This window comes from Electrona antarctica (assembly GCF_951216825.1).
Source record: "Electrona antarctica genome assembly, chromosome: 3".
Taxonomy (NCBI): Eukaryota; Metazoa; Chordata; class Actinopteri; order Myctophiformes; family Myctophidae; genus Electrona; species Electrona antarctica.
Window position 1 is genome coordinate 54,264,006 of NC_136808.1, and position 15,091 is coordinate 54,279,096.

At 45.2% G+C, this 15,091-nt stretch overlaps 1 protein-coding gene across 1 annotated transcript in view; it reads left to right on the forward strand.

Annotated features, from left to right (window-relative positions):
* cd276 (CD276 molecule) overlaps positions 1-15,091 on the forward strand; it is a 201,351-nt gene that overhangs the window by 168,672 nt on the left and 17,588 nt on the right. The window lies entirely within an intron of this gene.

Consider the following 15,091-nt stretch of genomic DNA (forward strand, 5'->3'; position numbering starts at 1 on the left):
CTAGATGGTTCCATAGGGCTGACAATATATATATATATATATATATATATATATATATATATATATATTCCATTATTCTCAGGTCTACAGCACAAAAGTTCCAATATTAAAGTGTGCACACGTTATCTTATGACTACCCCATAATTACCTATGGGCGTGTTTCTCAAAGTGGGGTCCAGGGACCCCACAGGGGTCCTTGAGTGGGTTCCAGGGGGTCCCCAGTTAAATGTGTTAATATATGTAGCATCAAAATCAGAACAACATGAGGCTTCTATCCGACTGCAGCTGTACAGGCAGAGTGCAGCAGGTGTACAGGCTGCAGTCGGAGTGCAGCAGCTGTACAGGCAGAGTGCAGCAGGTGTACAGTGCAGCAGCTGTACAGGCAGAGTGCAGCAGGTGTACAGTGCAGCAGCTGTACAGGCAGAGTGCAGCAGGTGTACAGTGCAGCAGCTGTACAGGCAGAGTGCAGCAGGTGTACAGTGCAGCAGCTGTACAGGCAGAGTGCAGCAGGTGACTAATATTGCATTGGCGTAATGTAGCATGAGATACACATCATTAGCACCAAATAAATGAGCGTAGTAGGATCGGGGCCTGACTCAGATCGGTCATCTGACATCTATTTTTGAGCGGCACCTCCGCTCCAATACGCAGCTATGTGTGTCCCTGTATGCTTGTCTGTCTGTCTGTCTGTGTGTCTGTCTGTCTGTCTGTCCGAGCACGGACAGCTGCAACACCTAAAGTGGCCAGTATAGTACAGCACAGAGTAAAGGAAAGGAAATCTGTAGTGTTTAAACCAGTAAGACGCCTGAGGGCGAGAAGCACGCATCCCCCTGGGTGACAGCAGACTGCTGGGCGAGCGCTGGCGCTTTGGCATGGGGCGTAAGATCTTCATTTTCGGGCCTGTTGAGAACTCTAGTTTCACTCTAGAAACAATCGTCACTCAATCTGTCACTCACAATCGTCACTCAATCTGTCACTCACAATCGTCACTCAATCTGTCACTCACAATCGTCACTCAATCTGTCACAATCGTCACTCAATCTGTCACTCACAATCGTCACTCACAATCCTGGGCACTCGTGACATCACTATGACGTCATCAGGGATGAACTGGAAAGGAACTGGTTGGAATAACGTGTTCCCTCCCCACGCTACGTGCGGGCAGGGAAACTGTCCCCTGTCAGGTGAAAAGAAGCAGCTTGGACTCCTCATGCATAGAAGGAAGCATGAGGTCAGTCCGCTGCCCCCCCCCCCAGGTTGGCAGAGGAAGTGTAGCGCCCAGGATTACATTAGATAATTGACACAGGGTGAAATAATTGGTTGCAAAATCGTAGGATAAAAAAAGAAAAAAAAAGTGCGATGGAACCCAAACCCCTCCATTCTCTCGCTATATATCTTGTACACTGCATTGTTTTTATGTAACCTTCAGTATTTGATATATGATCGTCTGACCTTATTGCAATAAGGGCTTCTATCCCTTCATCATCGTCTGGAAACAGTAGCCAAAAACATTGCAGGGGAAAAAAAAGGTCTTTTTGACCTTAACCCTGAAAGACCCGGATATATTTCTACTTGCAAAAAAGAGATTTCAACCTTAATACTACAAGTCATACTACTTCAGCTTGTGTGGTACCTGGCCTTACTACAGTCATACGAGTGTTAAGCCATTTAGGCCTGACGTCGAAATTAAAAAGAAAAAGTCTTCTAAATGATGAGAAATTTCTGAAAAACCTCATGTGTCTGTATCAGTGGTGCTCAATATTTCATGTCAAGGACCCCAAAAATGACCGACCCCCATCTGAAAATATGTTGTTCCAGCTGGAACCTCTCAGAAGCAAAGATTTGAGTTAAAACGTTCGCTCTGAAAGAATATAGAATATATACGATCTGAGGCACATTTTCAAGATTTTTCAAAAATACAAGCTCATAGCGCGGCACTCGGTGCCGCGCTACGAGCTTGTAGGTCTGCTATTTTTCAATAGCTGAAGTATAACATAATGCTTGAAACACCAAAAGGGGTTCCCGCCCAAAATGGGTCTAGAAGGCATTTGTACAATCGGCCTCCGGTCTTAATGGGTTAAAGTTACTGTATATATATAAATAAAGAATGAAATGGGAGTGCTTAATTCTCGTGTTATGATGATGGTGTGTGAGGTGGTCCGTGGGGGACATTTAAAAGGGTTTCTCCAGAGGAGGAACCATTTAAAAGGACCTCCATTCAAGGCCGTGTGAAGCTCGGTGTTATCAGAGACATTGTTCGACAGCAGCGTTTCAATGCCCTTGATTTCCTAAGAATCGCTCTCTGCTCCTTTGATCGGCGGGTTGCTTCTCGACTCGTTACGGTAATCTTGTTCGGCGGTGGCAACACACTGAGGCACTTTGTCACTTGTTATAGGGCCCCACACACACACACACACACACACACACACACACACACACACACACACACACACACACACACACACACACACACACACACACACACACACACACACACACACACACACACACACACACACACACACACACACACACACACACACACACACACACACACACACACACACACACACACACACACACAGTTTCACGGTGGTGCGCACTTCAGAAAGTTGTGCATGAAAGACATTTCTCCGTTCAACACACAACAACAACATAGCAATTTGCAGATTCCCCATCTGTGCAGAGCCACAGTATATATTTACATTTCCTGCTGCTGCTTGTTAGGAATTCTCCTCATCTGCACGACTTAATTGTCTTTGATAACCTCACACTTTGTAGAGACACTAAACACGGCAATATGGGATTCACAAAAACACTGTTAAGCGCTTTGTGTCAACAACACGGAGCTGGCTGTAAACACTGTATGGAGGATGTTATAGAGCGTTGCAGTCCCGCCTCCTACCCTGGACCAGGAAATGAAACCCAATGCATTTTCCTCATAGACATTTCTTAAAGTATTTATTTAAAGACGTTTACGCCGCGGACAAAGCCAACTCGAGTCGTGACAACTCATGACAACACAAACAATATTTTGGACCAAACAAATAATTAGAAAGAAGAAAAAAACGGCAGGTTACAACACTTTTTTTGTTGTTTTTCTTCTTTGTAATTATTTGTTTGGTCCAAAATATTGTTTGTGTTGTCATGAGTTGTCACGACTCGAGTTGGCTTTGTCCACGGCGTAACCGTCTTTAAATAAATACTTTAAGAAATGTCTATGGGAAAAATGCATTGGGTTTCATTTCCTGGTCCAGGGTAGGAGGCGGGACTGCGACGCTCTATTGGCCGCTGCTGTAGTGCAAAGGGTTTGGAGACCCTGGACGCTGATTGAAGCTTTGCTAGTGTGCTATCCATATTTCATAAAATTCATAATAACTATAGGCTACATTTTGGTCATTGTGTTAATGTGATGGTTAGTGGGTTAGGAGACTGTCTGCCTGCAGGTCTGAGAGAAAGAATGTTAAACTAGTCTTAGCTGACTGGCCGCGTCCAGCGGTCAGGTCAGTCTGTGTGCTCCCGTGGGCCGGCATTGGCCACGGCGAAGCTCTTTGTCTCCGTTTCAATAAATACAACTCCGATGGGATCTTCAGTTCACCTCTCTGCCTGCGTTCTTCATTATTTTGATCATCTGACACTTTGACAAGGTTTTCACAGTCTACAAGTTTGCTTTAGAGAACTCATTTCTCTCTGGTTTAGTCAGTTAGTTGTGTGGTAATATACCACACTAGTGTGAAGGGTTTAGAGACCTGGACGCTGAATTACCTGTGGTTGAAGGGCTTAGAGACCTGGACGCTGAATTACCTGTGGTTCTCAAACTTCTTTCGTGCCAGGAGGACGCATAAAATAATATGTTTTTTTTTTAAACATTTCAAACACTGTCAAGAAACCAAATAGCAGATGTACAAGCTCACACTCACTAGCCTGGCTAATAAGCCAGACCGAATCAGCCGTTGGCAATTGCGTCAAAGAGAAAATGTTTGAACCCGCCCCCCAGGAAACAAGATCCATACACAGCATCTCCAGACTCAAATACCACACGACAGTGTGATTTGAGTCCGGCTTATTAGCCAGGCTACACACTCACAGCACGGCACGGCAATGAGCTTACACGAGAGGGTGTGCTTTTCCGTCATTAATGCAACGCCTGCATTGGTGCAAGAAGGAGCTGATAGGAGAGTTTGGTAGGCAGCATATAAGTGCATTAACCCATTTAGGCCCGACGTCGACATTAAAAAAAAAAAATGTCTTCAAAATCCTGACAGTTTTCTGAAAAACCTTATGTTTCTGTATCAGTGGTGCTCAATATTTCATGTCAAGGACCCCAAAAATGTAATGTAATATGCCTCCGCCCCCCCATCTGAAAATATGTTGTTCCAGGGACCTCCCCAGAAGCAAAGATTTGAGTTAAAATGTTCACTCTGTAATAATATATACTCAAAGATCTGAGGCACATTTTCACGATTTTTCAAAAATAGCAGACCTACAAGCTCGTAGCACGGCACTCGGTGCCGCGCTATGAGCTTGTAGATCTGCTATTTTTCAATAGCTAAAGTATACATAATGCTTTAAAACACCAAAAGGGGTTCCCGCCCAAAATGGGTTAATGACATACAGTATGTCATTCAAGGCATTACTGTACGTATGTCCTCAGTCATGAATGATACAAGCATGTCATCATGTCACCCAGCGCCCATGGGCACAAGGACTCAGGAGCAGCGTTGTATAGTGTTTTAGTTGTCAATAGAGGTGATGTTATTGTGTGTCAGACTTGTCTGACAATATTATTGAATCCAAAATTGGATGTTTGAAATGTAATTTGATGTGTATTCTGCAATACCCACTGTCTGTCTGTCTGTCTGTCTGTCTGCCTGTCTGTCTGTCTGTCTGTTCATTTTTCAGGAAATTAAGAAAACCTTATATTTTTAAAACAAAGCAATACTACCTCATCAAAGTTGGTGTTGTGATTTTATACAGTATATTGTCAATGACTTGCATGAGAGGGGAAAAGGTGGTGAGTCATTTGCTTTGGCAGACAGTTTGAGGGTCCAATGGGATTAAGAGCTTTTGTCCAAAGCGTTGTTTTACTACTTTCCATTGTTCAATTTATGCAAAAACCTCAAAAATGTAGTTAGGAGGTTTCCTCCCGACAGCAACGAAATTATACTTGTGTGACACAGACACCTTTTGCCACTGCGCTGTCCTCACAAACTGGAAAGGTCAGCGCCTCACCAGGGACCGCACGAACCACACTAGCGCTCTGGTCACTCCCGTCCGTCCGTCCATCCCTCTCTCTCAGGATGGGCAGGCTTTTAAAATAGTTAGCAGAATGGTCCTCTCTCTCTCTCTCTCTCTCTCTCTCTCTCCTAACTGTAAAACATAACAATGAGCTATATGCTGGAAGTGACAGTCAGAGTATGGATATATATTATATAGGGGTGTGAATTTAATCAATATTTCGAGTGCAGCCGTGGGGAAAGGGACATTATCTGCCACTAATTGCCCCCACGGGGACGGTCCTTTCAGAAACCTTGTATGTCCACCCACGGGGACGGTCCTTTCAGAAACCTTGTATGTCCACCCACGGGGACTGTCCTTTCAGAAACCTTGTATGTCCACCCACGGGGACGGTCCTTTCAGAAACCTTGTATGTCCACCCACGGGGACTGTCCTTTCAGAAACCTTGTATGTCCACCCACGGGGACGGTCCTTTCAGAAACCTTGTATGTCCACCCACGGGGACTGTCCTTTCAGAAACCTTGTATGTCCACCCACGGGGACGGTCCTTTCAGAAACCTTGTATGTCCACCCACGGGGACTGTCCTTTCAGAAACCTTGTATGTCCACCCACGGGGACGGTCCTTTCAGAAACCTTGTATGTCCACCCACGGGGACTGTCCTTTCAGAAACCTTGTATGTCCACCCACGGGGACGGTCCTTTCAGAAACCTTGTATGTCCACCCACGGGGACTGTCCTTTCAGAAACCTTGTATGTCCACCCACGGGGACGGTCCTTTCAGAAACCTTGTATGTCCACCCACGGGGACGGTCCTTTCAGAAACCTTGTATGTCCACCCACGGGGACTGTCCTTTCAGAAACCTTGTATGTCCACCCACGGGGACGGTCCTTTCAGAAACCTTGTATGTCCACCCACGGGGACGGTCCTTTCAGAAACCTTGTATGTCCACCCACGGGGACGGTCCTTTCAGAAACCTTGTATGTCCACCCACGGGGACTGTCCTTTCAGAAACCTTGTATGTCCACCCACGGGGACGGTCCTTTCAGAAACCTTGTATGTCCACCCACGGGGACTGTCCTTTCAGAAACCTTGCATGTCCACCCACGGGGACGGTCCTTTCAGAAACCTTGTATGTCCACCCACGGGGACGGTCCTTTCAGAAACCTTGTATGTCCACCCACGGGGACTGTCCTTTCAGAAACCTTGTATGTCCACCCACGGGGACTGTCCTTTCAGAAACCTTGTATGTCCACCCACGGGGACTGTCCTTTCAGAAACCTTGTATGTCCACCCACGGGGACTGTCCTTTCAGAAACCTTGTATGTCCACCCACGGGGACTGTCCTTTCAGAAACCTTGTATGTCCACCCACGGGGACTGTCCTTTCAGAAACCTTGTATGTCCACCCACGGGGACTGTCCTTTCAGAAACCTTGTATGTCCACCCACGGGGACGGTCCTTTCAGAAACCTTGTATGTCCACCCACGGGGACTGTCCTTTCAGAAACCTTGCATGTCCACCCACGGGGAAGGTCCTTTCAGAAACCTTGTATGTCCCCCCACGGGGACGGTCCTTTCAGAAACCTTGCATGTCCACCCACGGGGAAGGTCCTTTCAGAAACCTTGTATGTCCACCCACGGGGACGGTCCTTTCAGAAACCTTGTATGTCCACCCACGGGGACTGTCCTTTCAGAAACCTTGTATGTCCACCCACGGGGACTGTCCTTTCAGAAACCTTGTATGTCCACCCACGGGGACTGTCCTTTCAGAAACCTTGTATGTCCACCCACGGGGACTGTCCTTTCAGAAACCTTGTATGTCCACCCACGGGGACGGTCCTTTCAGAAACCTTGTATGTCCACCCACGGGGACGGTCCTTTCAGAAACCTTGTATGTCCCCCCACGGGGACGGTCCTTTCAGAAACCTTGTATGTCCACCCACGGGGACTGTCCTTTCAGAAACCTTGTATGTCCACCCACGGGGACGGTCCTTTCAGAAACCTTGTATGTCCACCCACGGGGACGGTCCTTTCAGAAACCTGGTATGTCCACCCACGGGGACTGTCCTTTCAGAAACCTGGTATGTCCACCCACGGGGACTGTCCTTTCAGAAACCTGGTATGTCCACCCACGGGGACTGTCCTTTCAGAAACCTTGTATGTCCAGCCACGGGGACGGTCCTTTCAGAAACCTTGTATGTCCACCCACGGGGACGGTCCTTTCAGAAACCTTGTATGTCCACCCACGGGGACTGTCCTTTCAGAAACCTTGTATGTCCACCCACGGGGACGGTCCTTTCAGAAACCTTGTATGTCCACCCACGGGGACTGTCCTTTCAGAAACCTTGTATGTCCACCCACGGGGACTGTCCTTTCAGAAACCTTGTATGTCCACCCACGGGGACTGTCCTTTCAGAAACCTTGTATGTCCACCCACGGGGACGGTCCTTTCAGAAACCTTGTATGTCCACCCACGGGGACGGTCCTTTCAGAAACCTTGTATGTCCACCCACGGGGACTGTCCTTTCAGAAACCTTGTATGTCCACCCACGGGGACTGTCCTTTCAGAAACCTTGTATGTCCACCCACGGGGACGGTCCTTTCAGAAACCTTGTATGTCCACCCACGGGGACGGTCCTTTCAGAAACCTTGTATGTCCACCCACGGGGACTGTCCTTTCAGAAACCTTGTATGTCCACCCACGGGGACGGTCCTTTCAGAAACCTTGTATGTCCACCCACGGGGACTGTCCTTTCAGAAACCTTGTATGTCCACCCACGGGGACTGTCCTTTCAGAAACCTTGTATGTCCACCCACGGGGACTGTCCTTTCAGAAACCTTGTATGTCCACCCACGGGGACGGTCCTTTCAGAAACCTTGTATGTCCACCCACGGGGACTGTCCTTTCAGAAACCTTGTATGTCCACCCACGGGGACTGTCCTTTCAGAAACCTTGTATGTCCACCCACGGGGACGGTCCTTTCAGAAACCTTGTATGTCCACCCACGGGGACTGTCCTTTCAGAAACCTTGTATGTCCACCCACGGGGACTGTCCTTTCAGAAACCTTGTATGTCCACCCACGGGGACGGTCCTTTCAGAAACCTTGTATGTCCACCCACGGGGACTGTCCTTTCAGAAACCTTGTATGTCCACCCACGGGGACTGTCCTTTCAGAAACCTTGTATGTCCACCCACGGGGACTGTCCTTTCAGAAACCTTGTATGTCCACCCACGGGGACTGTCCTTTCAGAAACCTTGTATGTCCACCCACGGGGACGGTCCTTTCAGAAACCTTGTATGTCCACCCACGGGGACGGTCCTTTCAGAAACCTTGTATGTCCACCCACGGGGACGGTCCTTTCAGAAACCTTGTATGTCCACCCACGGGGACGGTCCTTTCAGAAACCTTGTATGTCCACCCACGGGGACTGTCCTTTCAGAAACCTTGTATGTCCATATTTCAACAGTTCATGCTTTTTTATTAACCATTTAAACCCATTGAGTTATAAATAACCGCCCCCTACCAGGGCCCAGGACATGATTCTCCGTTCATTTTCCTCATAGACATTTCAAAAAGTATTTATTTAAAGACCTTTTAAGTGTCGTACAAAGCCAACTCTTATGACAACAAACACAATATTTTGGGCCGGACAAAGAATTAGAAAGAAGAAAAAAAACGGCAGGTTACAACACTTTCTTTTTGTTGTTTTTCTTCTTTGTAATTATTTGTTTGGTCCAAAATATTGTGTTTATTGTCATGAGTTGTCACGACTCGAGTTGGCTTTGTCTGCGGCGTAACCGTCTTTAAATAAATACTTTTTGAAATGTCTATGGGAAAAATGCATTGGGAATAATTTCCTGGGCCTGGCGTCGTCATGAAAGGGGGCGGGACTGCGACGCTCTATAGAGACGTCACCAGAGAGGAAACACTGAAGCGGAATGGACATGGTGGCCCAAAGTAGGTACTGCAGCGCGAGCGGGCACTGGGCCATAAATATGAACGTTGGCGACTTCGTTGATTATTTTCCTCCGTCCACACTATTTTTAGCGACGATCTTTATCTCGGAATTGAAGCTCAGATTGAGGTGATCATACAAAACATTGATGTTCAATAAAACAATCCCTGCGACCTCGCTTGTGACGAAAACTAAATAAGTAAATCCTGTGTGCTCCGGAAATGATTGATTGTTACTTCCGGTTCATCAAATCAGCTTCAAAAGAAGAGCTCTGCGGCTGAAAAGCGTGGCACTCTGAGCCAACAACCACTAGATGGGGCTGTTGTCCATCAAAGAGTTAAATGTCCTAAATGCTGAAAAGAAACTACAAAAAAGTATAGTGAAAACCACCGATCTACAAGCGCGCAATGATGCGACGTGTTGTGAAGCAGAAGATCTATCTTCTATTTATTTTTTAAGTGGTTAAGTGTGTCTGTGGAGTTATTTTAAATATTGAACGCGGAGCTCGTGACTAAAATAATAAGTACCAAATGGATCCACAATGGTTCTGGTTTCCATTTCCTGACATTATAGAGGTTTCCACCCGATAGCCTCTCTCTCTCTCGCTCTCTTTTCTCTCCCCCTCTCCCCCTCTCTCTCTCTCTCTCCCTCCCTCTCTCCCTCTCTCCCTCCCTCCCCCTCTCCCTCTCTCTCTAATTCAAATTCAGTGCCGGTCGTCCTCAGGTAGATGACCAGGGCCATGGCTGCCACTCTACGTTTGGCTGAAATTTCTCAATTATTTTCATGACTGTAATTTGAATAATCATCTTCTCTCTCGTTTGAGAAGTATCTCTCTGGCAGTATATTAGAAACAATGTGTCTGTGCAATGGTTAACCCATTTTCACCTGAGATCAGATTCTAAAATGTCTTCTAAATCCTGACAGTTTTCTGAAAAAGCTATGTTTCTATGTCAGTCGTTCTTTGATTTTTAAAAAATAGCAGACCTACATATGAGCTTGTAGATCTGCTATTTTTCAATAGCTGAAGCATAACAATGCTAACACCAAAAGGGGTTCCCGCCCAAAATGGGTTAAGTAGGCTACTTTTTTTAACTCATTTTAAGAGCACTGCAGGCATCAAAAACCTTTTTTTTTTGTGGAAGTCTGGTCTGTCCTTTTAAACGAATCTATGCCTATCCCGCGATGTCTCTCTCGTGCCTGCAACCTCCTTTGCCAACACGAGAGATCTCGGGTTTGTTTAATGTAATTTAATCCAGAATTAACATTTTTAAATTTATTTTTTAAATTATCATAAAAAATGAATGATTTTGGACATTTGTAACAAAAAAAATAAAAAAAATACATCGCATGGATGCACCTGGGACGTATCTTCAGTGATGTTTCCTGAGGTCAACAGGGTTTCGGGTCTTCCAACATCATACCCCTCACTCAGGCGACCCAGCCGGGGTTGATCAAATCCCGACTTACGTCCCAGTAGCTACCCTCGATCAGTCCATCAGGGAATGAGCAAGGCCACACAATCCGTTGCTCCGGAACGACTCTGCCGGTACTGGGAGAACCAAAATCTGGCGCGTGGAAGGACTAGGCTCTGTGGGTTGACTCCTGACCAGGCCCCTCCTATACGTCTCACCAGGTCCACTCCTGCTCTCACCAGGCCCAGGACCTGTGCGTTGCACCAGACTCCCAGTACCAGGCACTGCATTCAGGAGTGGTGGATTATAATGGCCCTCCTAAAGGCCACACCAAGGTTTTGTTGGGCTTCCTCCTCACGGCACTCCTCCGGGTGCCGTCTACATTCCGGCTGTCACCCGTCTCTCCGGTGGTCACCAGACTATACCTAGTTGTCACATAGTCTATTCCTATGAGTCACTATAAATAGAATAACTATTTATGTGTACAATACTATCATGTATGCTATATTGAATAATGCTGTGGGGTGCAGTCTACTATACCATAATATGCAATGAAATAATGAAGGCGTTTGGAGGGACATTTACACATGCTGTCTGTAAGTCACACATAAACAGATGTATCGATAAGCCAAAGGTTTATGGAAACAAAGCGGCCCCACGCTGCTAAACACTGAGTTAATGAAATGCAATGACTTACGTTATTAAATAAGATATGCTGCACTCGGCATAAATGAGCAAATCAATAGCAAAATGGCCACACAGATATTAGAATAATTGATCCGCTGTGATTCAGCAGAGGAGAGGACTAGTGGGAATATTATATAACCTCTCTGTCGGGTGGAAAGAAAACCTCATAAGTCCACAACTGTAACTTAAAATAAAGCAAAAGTAGCAGAAGCTTAACCCATTTAGGCCCGACGTCGAAATTAAAAAAATGTCTTCAAAATCCTGACAGTTTTCTGAAATACCTCATGTTTCTGTATCAGTGGTGCTCAATATTTCATGTCAAGGACACCAAAAAGTATATGTAATATGCCTCCGTCCCCCCATCTGAAAATATGTTGTTCCAGGGACCTCCCCAGAAGCAGTTAGAGTTAAAATGTTCACTCTGTAACAATATATATTCAAAGATTTGAGGCACATTTTCAGGATTTTTCAAAAATAGCAGACCTACAAGCTCGTAGCGCGCCACAGAGTGGCGCGCTATGAGCTTGTAGATCTGCTATTTTTCAATAGCTAAAGTAAAACATAATGCTTAAATCACCAAAAGGGGTTCCTTTTGGTGATTTAAAAGGGGATCTACAAGCTCATAGCGCGGCACGGTGCCACGCTATGAACTTGTAGGTCTGCTATTTTTTGAAAAATCGTGAAAATGTGCCTCAAATCTTTGCTTCTGGGGAGAGGGTCCCTGAAACAACATATTTTCAGATGGGGGTCGGCGGCATATTGCATATAATTTTTGGGGTCCTTGACATGAAATATTGAGAACCACAAACATGAGGTTTTTCAGAAAAGAAGATTTTAAAAAGACATTTTTAAACGTCAGGCCTAAATGGGTTAAACAGTAATGGTCAGTGGTGGGTAGCGGTACTCAGAATGTGTACCTAAGTAAAAGTAGCAATACCACAATTGTAAAATCATTCTGTGAAAGGCCTGTTAATACACTTTTGACCTGAGATCAGATTCTAAAAATGTCTTCTACATCCTGACAGTTTTATGAAAAAGCTATGTTTCTATGTCAGTGGTTCTTCGATTTTTCAAAAATAGCAGACCTACAAGCTCGTAGTGCGCCACTCGGTGGCGCGCTATGAGCTTGTAGATCTGCTATTTTTCAATAGCTAAAGCATAACATAATGCTAACACCAAAAGGGGTTCCTTCTAAATACAAGCACACAACACTTGCTGTAAATTGGCTATTTTCGAACGGCGAAATATAAAATCATTTTGACCTGGGGACATTTCTTTAAAGGTATATTCAGTGATTGCACTTAATTCAAATATCACTTATTTTTTCTTATTTTTTGGATAATCCTCCCTACTATAAAGTGTGCTGACCATATAAGGAGTTCCTCCCTGTCCCCAGTGAGCCCCTGGGGTCAAAAAACCCTAGTTTCGGTTTGGGCTTTGGGTGGCAAAGCCTTCATCCAATCAGGATGAGAGGGGCCTTCCTCGAGTGGGGCGGGCATTGGTGCACGTGCTGTTGGTCTGTTGTACTTCCCCCACTGTAGAGCGTGTGCATGTGCACATCTTGTTACCAGGTGGACCGTTTTTTTTCCCAAATCACCCAAATCACTGAATGCTCCTTTAATGTCTTCTAAATGCTGACAGTTTTCTGAAAAATCCTATGTTTCTAACGTCAGTCCTGCTCAACCTTTTTCATGTCAAGGACCCCCAAAAATTATGTGAATTCGGCCGCCGACCCCCCGTCTGAAAATATTCTTTTCCAGGGCCTCCCCTGCAGTAGCAAAGATTTGAGTTAAAAATGTTCGCTCTGAAATAATATATTCAAAGATCTGCACCACATTTTCACCATTTTTCAAAAATAGCAGACCTACAAGTAAATTGGCTATTTTCAAACGGCGAAATGTAAAATCAGGCTTAGGTTGTTAAAGGAGTAGTTCACCCAAAAAGATTACTTATTTTCTATCAATTACACACTTGATAAAGCCTTGAATTCATGGAGTATTTTTCTTCTTTTTTTTTTGCATTTTCTAAGCCAACAATTTGATGATCAGTCACAAGGAGACTTTGCCTTTATAAAATAAACATGGAAATGGTGGAGTAAAGTGAAGTACTGTAGGCTACTTATTACATTCCACCACTGTGTTAACCCATTTTGACCTGAGGACGATTCTAATTCCTGACAGTTTTCTGAAAAACCCATGTTTCTGTGTCAGTCGTTTTCATTTTCATGTCAAAGACCCCCAAAACTAGATGTAATTGGCCGCCGACCCCCATCTGAAAACATGTTGTTCCAGAGACCCCTCAGAAGCAAAGATTTGAGTTAAAAACTCGCTCTGAAAGAATATACATTCAAAGATTTAAGGCACATTTTCACGATAAAAAAAAAAATAGCAGACCTACAAGCTCGTAGCGTGCCACTCGGTGGCGCGCTATGAGCTTGTAGATCTGCTAAAGCATAACATAATGCATAATGCTAACACCAAAAGGGGTTCCCGCCCAAAATGGGTTAAGCAGTAGCCTATAACGGTGAAGGTCAGTGGACGCCGTAGTGATGACGGATGTCCTCTCTGTGACTTCCGTCCCGGGCCGTCTCCCCGTTATTTTGGCTACTTACAGCGGGATGACTTTCGGCACCCTCTGTCATCGTCCTGGCCACTCACAGGCCACCCTCTATCATCGGCCTGGCCACTCACAGGCCACCCTCTGTCATCGTCCAGGCCACTCACATCGCAACGCTGCTGGCTTTATGGCCATGGGTTCCAATCAGGGCCATAATAAAAACAGGCTGTAACTGTCCCACCCAGTAATAAAGAGATATTCACACACCGGTGCCGACACCAAAGTGTGGGTTATTATTACAGTAAAGCGAATCATTGTTTGACGCAATGAATTACAGATTTGGGACTCTTGGTGTGGGTCGTTGATGTATTGTGGTTGGTGGTGGTGGTGGTGGTGATGAAATGGGACTTAGTAGAAAGTGTTTTCTATTTGTTGTTTTTACGGTGTACACACACACACACTCTACACTACAGTACACACACTCGCACAAGTACAGAAATGTTGAATATTTTGCCTTCTATAGGTTGTAATTGGTATGGTCACATATTATGCCAATTATGAAAATTGCTCAACATATGCAAGTTAGCATCCGGCAGTTTCTACATGCTGGGGATCCATACTAAACATTTCTAACATAAAACCTTGGTGTACTCAACATGTCCGGGTTCACAATGGGGCTCTATGGGCTGGCTACTAGACTATTTGGTGTTAGCAGTATGTTATGCTTTAGCTATTGAAAAATAGCAGATCTACAAGCTCATAGCTTGTAGGTCTGCTATTTTTGAAAAATCGAAGAACGACTGACATAGAAACATAGCTTTTTCAGAAAACTGTCAGGATGTAGAAGACATTTTTAGAATCTGATCTCAGGTCAAAATGGGTTAAGAGAAAGTGTGTCTCGTGTGTTTTACTGTATAAATACTGAACCAATGGAAAATATGAACAAGAGTTTGTGAGTAAATAACTACATCGGATCTTTTGGATACTTTGACATAAAAGGTTTCCACCCGACATGCAGCAATGTGTGCGTGTGTGTGTGTGTGTGTGTGTGTGCATGCGTGCGTGCGTGCGTGCGTGCTAGGCTAGGGCCGAGGGGTGTAAAGGAGTACGGCTGCACAATAATGCGACTGCCCTATTATGAGGATTATCCCTGGAAACAGGGATAATCCTGATTATTGTGCTGATTATTGCAATCTACCTAATCAGGAGGATTATTGATAATGATGCATTTTAGTGGGAA